General features: G+C 42.5%; 1 protein-coding gene across 3 annotated transcripts in view; it reads left to right on the top strand.

Moving 5' to 3' along the window:
- Positions 1–6314, top strand: part of USP3 (ubiquitin specific peptidase 3) — a 70262-nt gene that overhangs the window by 34653 nt on the left and 29295 nt on the right. The window lies entirely within an intron of this gene.

The raw sequence follows: 6314 nt of genomic DNA, 5'->3' as shown, positions 1-6314 counted from the left end.
GATTTTCGGGAACTCCTCCCAATGAGAGGAGTAGCGCTAAATTCGATAGTGATACGATTTAAGGAGCCATTTAACTCGATATTAATGACGACGTCGTGTGAACGGATACAGCGTTAAATCGGTATATCGGCCATTAAACCGATTTAAAGTCGCAGTGTAGACCTGGCCTTAAATCCGTGGGCACACAGGGTTTGTGCAGTTTGTGCATTGAGCTTTGAAGCTGAAAGGTTGTGTGTGGGGAAGGCTGCCTGGCTTTTTGAAAGAGGACTTTGCTATTTCTTTTCCCTGAGAGTAGTAGCAAAGAGAGCTTTCATTTCACTAGTATGCCACAAGCCCCCATTTAGCCTGCAGGAAGGCTCTCTGCTGTCCAGAGGGCACATCATCTCATCAGCTTTTAGGAGGTGCCATAGACGTACACACAATAGGGACAGGGAGATTGTAATCGTACAAAAATTAAGATTTGGCTCAGCAGTTCCTGAACTCCTAAAGCTCTTGAACATTTCTGTCCCTCAGACTGGCATGCATACCTAGGGTTTCACTCTACACCAAGGGTCGGCAATCTCTGGCACATGGCTCGCCAGGGTAAGCACCCTGGCAGGCCGGGCCAGTTTGTTTACTGGCCGCGGTTCGCTGCTCCAGGCCAATGAGGGCTGCAGGAAGGGGAGCAAGCAGAGGGGTGTGCTGGCCACCGCTTCCCACCGCCCCATTGGCCTGGAGCGGCGAACCGCAGCCAGTGGGAGCCGCGATCGGCCGAACCTGGGGATGCGGCAGGTAAACAAACTGGCCTGGCCCGCCAGGGTGTTTACCCTGGTGAGCCGTGTGCCAGAGGTTGCCTACTCCTGCTCTTGTAATAATCTTTGTATAAAATATGCCTTGTGACATATCAGAAAACTAACTGGTCAATAATGTCATGAAATGTATGTAGTAAAGTTATAAACATAAGCTGAAATTAGGTCTGAAATGTATTTACCGGACAAGTCTGGGTAAACCAGTTTCTCAAAGACACAGGACTAGCTGACGCCTCTAGCCAGGTGTCAGGAAAGTTGATGGCCAATCTCCTAACAAGTGGCCATTCTTTGGCAAGGGAGGGTGGCAGGAACAAACAGATCTGATCTTAGCAAACTGCTTGAAACCTCTTTCCCCCTGAGACTCTTTATTCATGTTGTGAGGACAGAGACAAACTTTATCTAGGGGTAACCCTCAGGAAAAGGGGGTCTGTAAAAGTGAGGGGCAAAAACACTCCAAGGTGGTCCTCCCTATCCATCTTTCTCTCTCTCACCTAAAGACAAAAGAAACAGCCTTTGGACTTGAGAGCAGATCCTTGCCTGAGACTTTGTTCAGCAGTGTTACTGAAAACATGGGGTAAGGGATTTCACCTTGAACCAAGTCTAGTTTAAGTTTTAGTACTAAGGAAACATATTTTTCTTGTAACCATTTCTGACTTTAATGGCTTATACTTGTACTCACTTAAAACCTTTGCAGTTAAATAAACTTGTTTTTGTCTTTAATCAAAACTAACCTAGCGTTGTGTTTTTTAAATTGAATTGTGTGGGTAACTCCATGTAAAGTAGCAAACGATTGGATGTTGATCCCCTTAGAGGGGCAATGGACCAGAAATATCTGAGCTGTCCAGGAGAGGGCTGGACAGTGCAGAATACCCATTCTGGGGGAAAATTTTGGACTGGGAGTGTGTTGGGCCTACAAAACTTCTAAGGAAGGAAATTCCACCACCTTCCTAGATAACCCATTCCAGTGCTTCACCTCCCTCCTAGTGAGAGAGTTTTTCCTGTTATCCAACCTAAACCTCCCCCACTGCAACTTGAGACCATTGCTCCTTGTTCTGTCATCTGCTACCACTGAGAACAGTCTAGATCCATCCTCTTTGGACCCCCTTTTCAGGTAGTTGAAAGCAGCTATCCAATCCTCCAATCCTCCCTCATTCGTCTCTTCTTCAGTCTAAACAATCCCAGTTCCCTCAGCCTCTCCTCATAAGTCATGTGCTCCAGGCCCCTAATCATTTTTTTTACCCTCTGCTGGACTTTTTCCAGTTTTTCCACATCTTTCTTGTATGTGGGCCCAAAACTGGACACAGTACTCCAGATGAGGCCTCACCAGTGCTGAATAGAGGGGAATGATCACGTCCCTCGATCTGCTAGCAGTGCCCCTACTTATAGAGCCCAAAATGCCATTAGCCTTCTTGGCAACAAGGGCACACTGTCGACTCTTATCCAGCTTCTCATCCACTGTAACCCCTAAGTCCTTTTCTGCAGAACTGCTGCCTAGCCACTCAGTCCCTAGTCTGTCGTAGTGCATGGGATTCTTCCATCCTAAGTGCAGGACTCTGCACTTGTCCTTGTTTAAAACGATATCAAATAGCTTCCTGCAGTTAGTCACAGACTCTCGGCTGTTTATATGCTGGTAGGACTGTGATAGCTGAAAAAATAAATAATCGAAGCTACCTTTGCAGCCTGAGAGATTAGACATTTCATAAATATCCCACATTTTGGAGAACACAGAAAAATATTTAGAAGGAACATTATATGTAAATATTTGGGTGTAAAGGATTTTGTTTTCCAGCAGATTCTGTTTTTTACCCCCAAGACATCAGTCTCCACACAATGAAAAATGAAATGGGATTAAATCTCCTCTTATTCTTGGTATGTGTTCCAGCTGCAGTTTAGGGCACTAGAAAGCAGTGACTTTCTGCTGTAATGTTCAGTTCTCTTTCTGGTAAGAGTAACTTGTTAAAGGGGAATTTCCCAAGCCAGTAGATGTGCCTTCGTTCTCTCACCATATGTATTGAGAGGGGGCTGTGTGTAAGAAATACACTCCTGAATAAATTTACAAAGACATTTGAAAATGAAATCGTCCTTTCCTTGTATGTTTAGGGTTCTGTATTTTGACCCTCTGCTAACTCCTGAAGCAGTAGATAGAGTGCAGCTCCCTCTATTGGGGATGAGAGCATGAGTTTCAGGAGATGTGTAGACTCCTGAATTTCAGTTCTTAACAGGTAAATGGCTTTTCAGTTACTCTAACCAGCCACTATGTGCTTACAAGGAGTAGAGGTTTTGCTTCTCAGGCTAGCACAAAATGTTTCCCCCTGCTATGCTCTTCTGCTATTTTCCTGTGCACTAGCAGTAAAATGATATTTATAAGAAGCCCGCATCCTGAAGTATAAGATTTCCTGAAGGAGGATTCTTGTAAATCTGCTGTTTTAACATGCATACAGATGACTAGCACAGCAGGAGAAAGAATCTTACTCATATATTTGCATAATATGCTTCGTGTGTGTATCATATCCAAATATAACTGGTAGGTCAAATTTCTGACTTAGTCTTGTTCTTCTGTCTTCAAGCAGTGGTTCTCAAACTGTTGTACTGGTGACCCCTTTCACACAGCAAGCCTCTGAGTATGACCCCTCGTATAAATTAAAACACTTACTTTTTTATATTTAACACTATTATAAATGCTGGAGATGAAGTGGGGTTTGGGGTGGAAGCTGACAGCTCGTGACCCCCCACATAATAACCTTGTGACCCCCTGAGAGGTCCCTGTTTGAGAATCCCTATCTTAAAGGGATATGATTCTGTTGATTTAAGGCTCAAAATGTAGGTTTTGTAAAAATGAAGCTTTTTTACATTTGAAGATTAAATGAATAAAACCAAAAATTACACATTACTTTGTGATGGCTGCTGTCTTGCTCATGCTAGTGCATGAAAATCAGTAAGTGAAACTGAAGTATAAACTGTCATAGTCCACTGTGAGTGGAATTTAAAAAGCAGGTGGCAGTGATGAAAAGTAAGTTACCTTTTTTGGAGTTTTTTAATTCAATTTAGGAATTTAAGGTGTTAATATGATCAAGGAAATGTGATTATTTTAATTATTCTTAACCTTAACTATATGTCTCTAAACTTCATTAAAGATTTATAAAGCACCTAGAGGATCTGCGACCTAGTGGTTTTGTCCAGCATTACATTTTAACAGTTGCCTGGAGCAGTACATTTATGGCTTAAGGCCATTTTTAGCAGCTTTGGGGGCCAGGAGGGACTAGGCTTGGGACTTAAAGCTGAGATTCTAAAAATAGAAAGTATATAAGAGGGGAAAATGCCATGCTAAACCATATAAGGAAGTATTCCTTATAGCCCCCTCCCTGAACTACACACTTTGTTAAAAGCATGCTGCAGATCTGCAATATGCCAAGTGGCGCACAGTTCAGTCTGTGGTAATCCTAATGATCACATTATAAGAACATGTCAATATTCACCCAGCATTTAGGTAGAAATCTCATTATGTTAAAACTCCTTAAACTAAAAAATTGTAGATTGGATTTTAAACATGATTTCTATTTTGATGTTTCCATTGTGCTGTTGTTCCAATGCTGCTGTTGCTCCTTTTTTTTTTTTTTTTTTTTTTTTTTTTTACTGGTTTGACTCTAAACATATCAGTTTCACTTTTTTGTTTGTAGTCAGTTTTATTTTCCACTCTTTCTGTAGTACAGTAGTGCTTGAGTTCACAATGGCTTAAAAGAACTGTCCGTTTAATTCTGAAGTACCATGAAAGCATTTGTATTGAAAAAAGATTTTGTAAGTCTCTTTAAAAACAAACAAACAAAAAATTGTTTGTGTCTGAGTCTCAAAATCAAGGTTTGAACTTACAAGAACCTGAGAGCTAAAGGAACATTTAACTGTATATTTAGTGGCAAGCAGCCTGTTATATCCATATATTAGTGGCGTCGTAGTTCTTTCATCTGAGATAAAATGTTCTGTTGCTGTTTCATTTAAGTTGGCTTTCATTACCTGCTTACAGATGTGGGCTGTTACGCAATCAAGGTAACTAATGTGCCCATTCAGGCGAAAGTATGGGCGTGTTGGTGCTAGGCACAGCACAAGCCACCAGCATCCATCCACTCCATCCTTTCCAGTGATTCAGAGTTGGGCTGTGTGTAGTTTGCCCTAAAGTGGTGGGCTCTGTTGGAAAGAAACAAACACATAGCAGCGCCCTGTTGGTGTGAGCAGGGAAGTGAAACTGACCAATGTAAGCAAAGTACTTTTACTTAAAAAAGCACAAATGAATGAAAGGTAAAGCAAACTTAACGACTCCCTTCCTTTTTCATAATAGGGTGTCACCGGTAACGTAAATGGAGAAAACCTGTTTCTTTATCAGTTTCCTTATGTTGATAGTGGCCATTCTGTGGCTGTATGTTTCATACTTGGAAGTGATAATTGGGTCATTTTCAGTGTATGGAAATCTTAGTAGTTCTAAGAAATTTGAGTGACTTTCTTTTCTTGCATACAGCATTTGCAGAAATCCTGTGCACGCTGATTTTGTGGATATCACTTTCTGCAAAAAAGGTGTTCTGCTCCCTTCATTTTTCAACTCCAAACATTCTTAAACTACAACAGGGCAAATTATTTATATTTGAATTAAGGCTAGTAATATTGCGGACTTTTTGAACTATCTCAAAGATTAATGCAGTGAAAATATTGTGAATCGTTGAAGTGTCTCATGTAGACACTTTGATTAACTGACAAAGCACTGATTCCAACAAGCAGGGGAGTAACTTGAGCTGATGATTATTATGTAGTCACGCTTTTTAAAAAAAAACAAAGCAAGTCTTGTACTAGAGGGAAAAGGAGAGAAATGGCTATAGTTCAGAAAGTAAATATTTTCAAGGAAAAACTTAAAATATAGAAGGTGCTCTTCCTTTAGCTCTGCATAGGAGATAAAATGAGGGGTGCATTTTCATTCAGTAACTAAGGGCTAGTGTACAGGGGTGGCAGTGTGTACCAGAGGGTTGTAAACTGTAGAGTGCCCTAAATGCCGTGTGTTGACCCTGCTGACACACTGTAAAGGCTGGCATGTAGTCTCGTCTGATTCAGTACTACACTAATGTGCACTAGGAACCTTCTGGCATGTGTCAATAGGATCTACATAGGGCAGTTAGAATGCACCTTGCCCTTTTCTTCCCTCCAGCCCCTGTTCTGTACTGGGTCTCCTATGGGAAGCATCAGGGTGCAGTCCTTGTATTCTGGTGGCTCAAAGTTGCATTGCATCTGCACTGACTCTGCCTCCATTGCTGAGAGGTGTTGGGGGCTGAAATACAGCCTGGCTCAGCATCCATGTGGCTGGGGTTTGTTCAGGGCTGGAGTCTGGGTTTCTCTCAGACCCAGGGCCGGTGCAAGGATGTTTCGCGCCCTAGGCGAAACTTTACAACCTTGCCCCCTGCGCCCCGGCCCTGAGGCACCCCCCCCCGCCCCCCGCAGCAGCTCTTCCGCTCTGTCCTGAGGCACCCCCCTTGCAGCAGCTCCCCACAC

Source organism: Chelonoidis abingdonii, chromosome 9, assembly GCF_003597395.2.
Source record: "Chelonoidis abingdonii isolate Lonesome George chromosome 9, CheloAbing_2.0, whole genome shotgun sequence".
NCBI classification, from domain to species: domain Eukaryota; kingdom Metazoa; phylum Chordata; order Testudines; family Testudinidae; genus Chelonoidis; species Chelonoidis abingdonii.
This window is presented reverse-complemented; position numbering and strand designations above follow the sequence as displayed.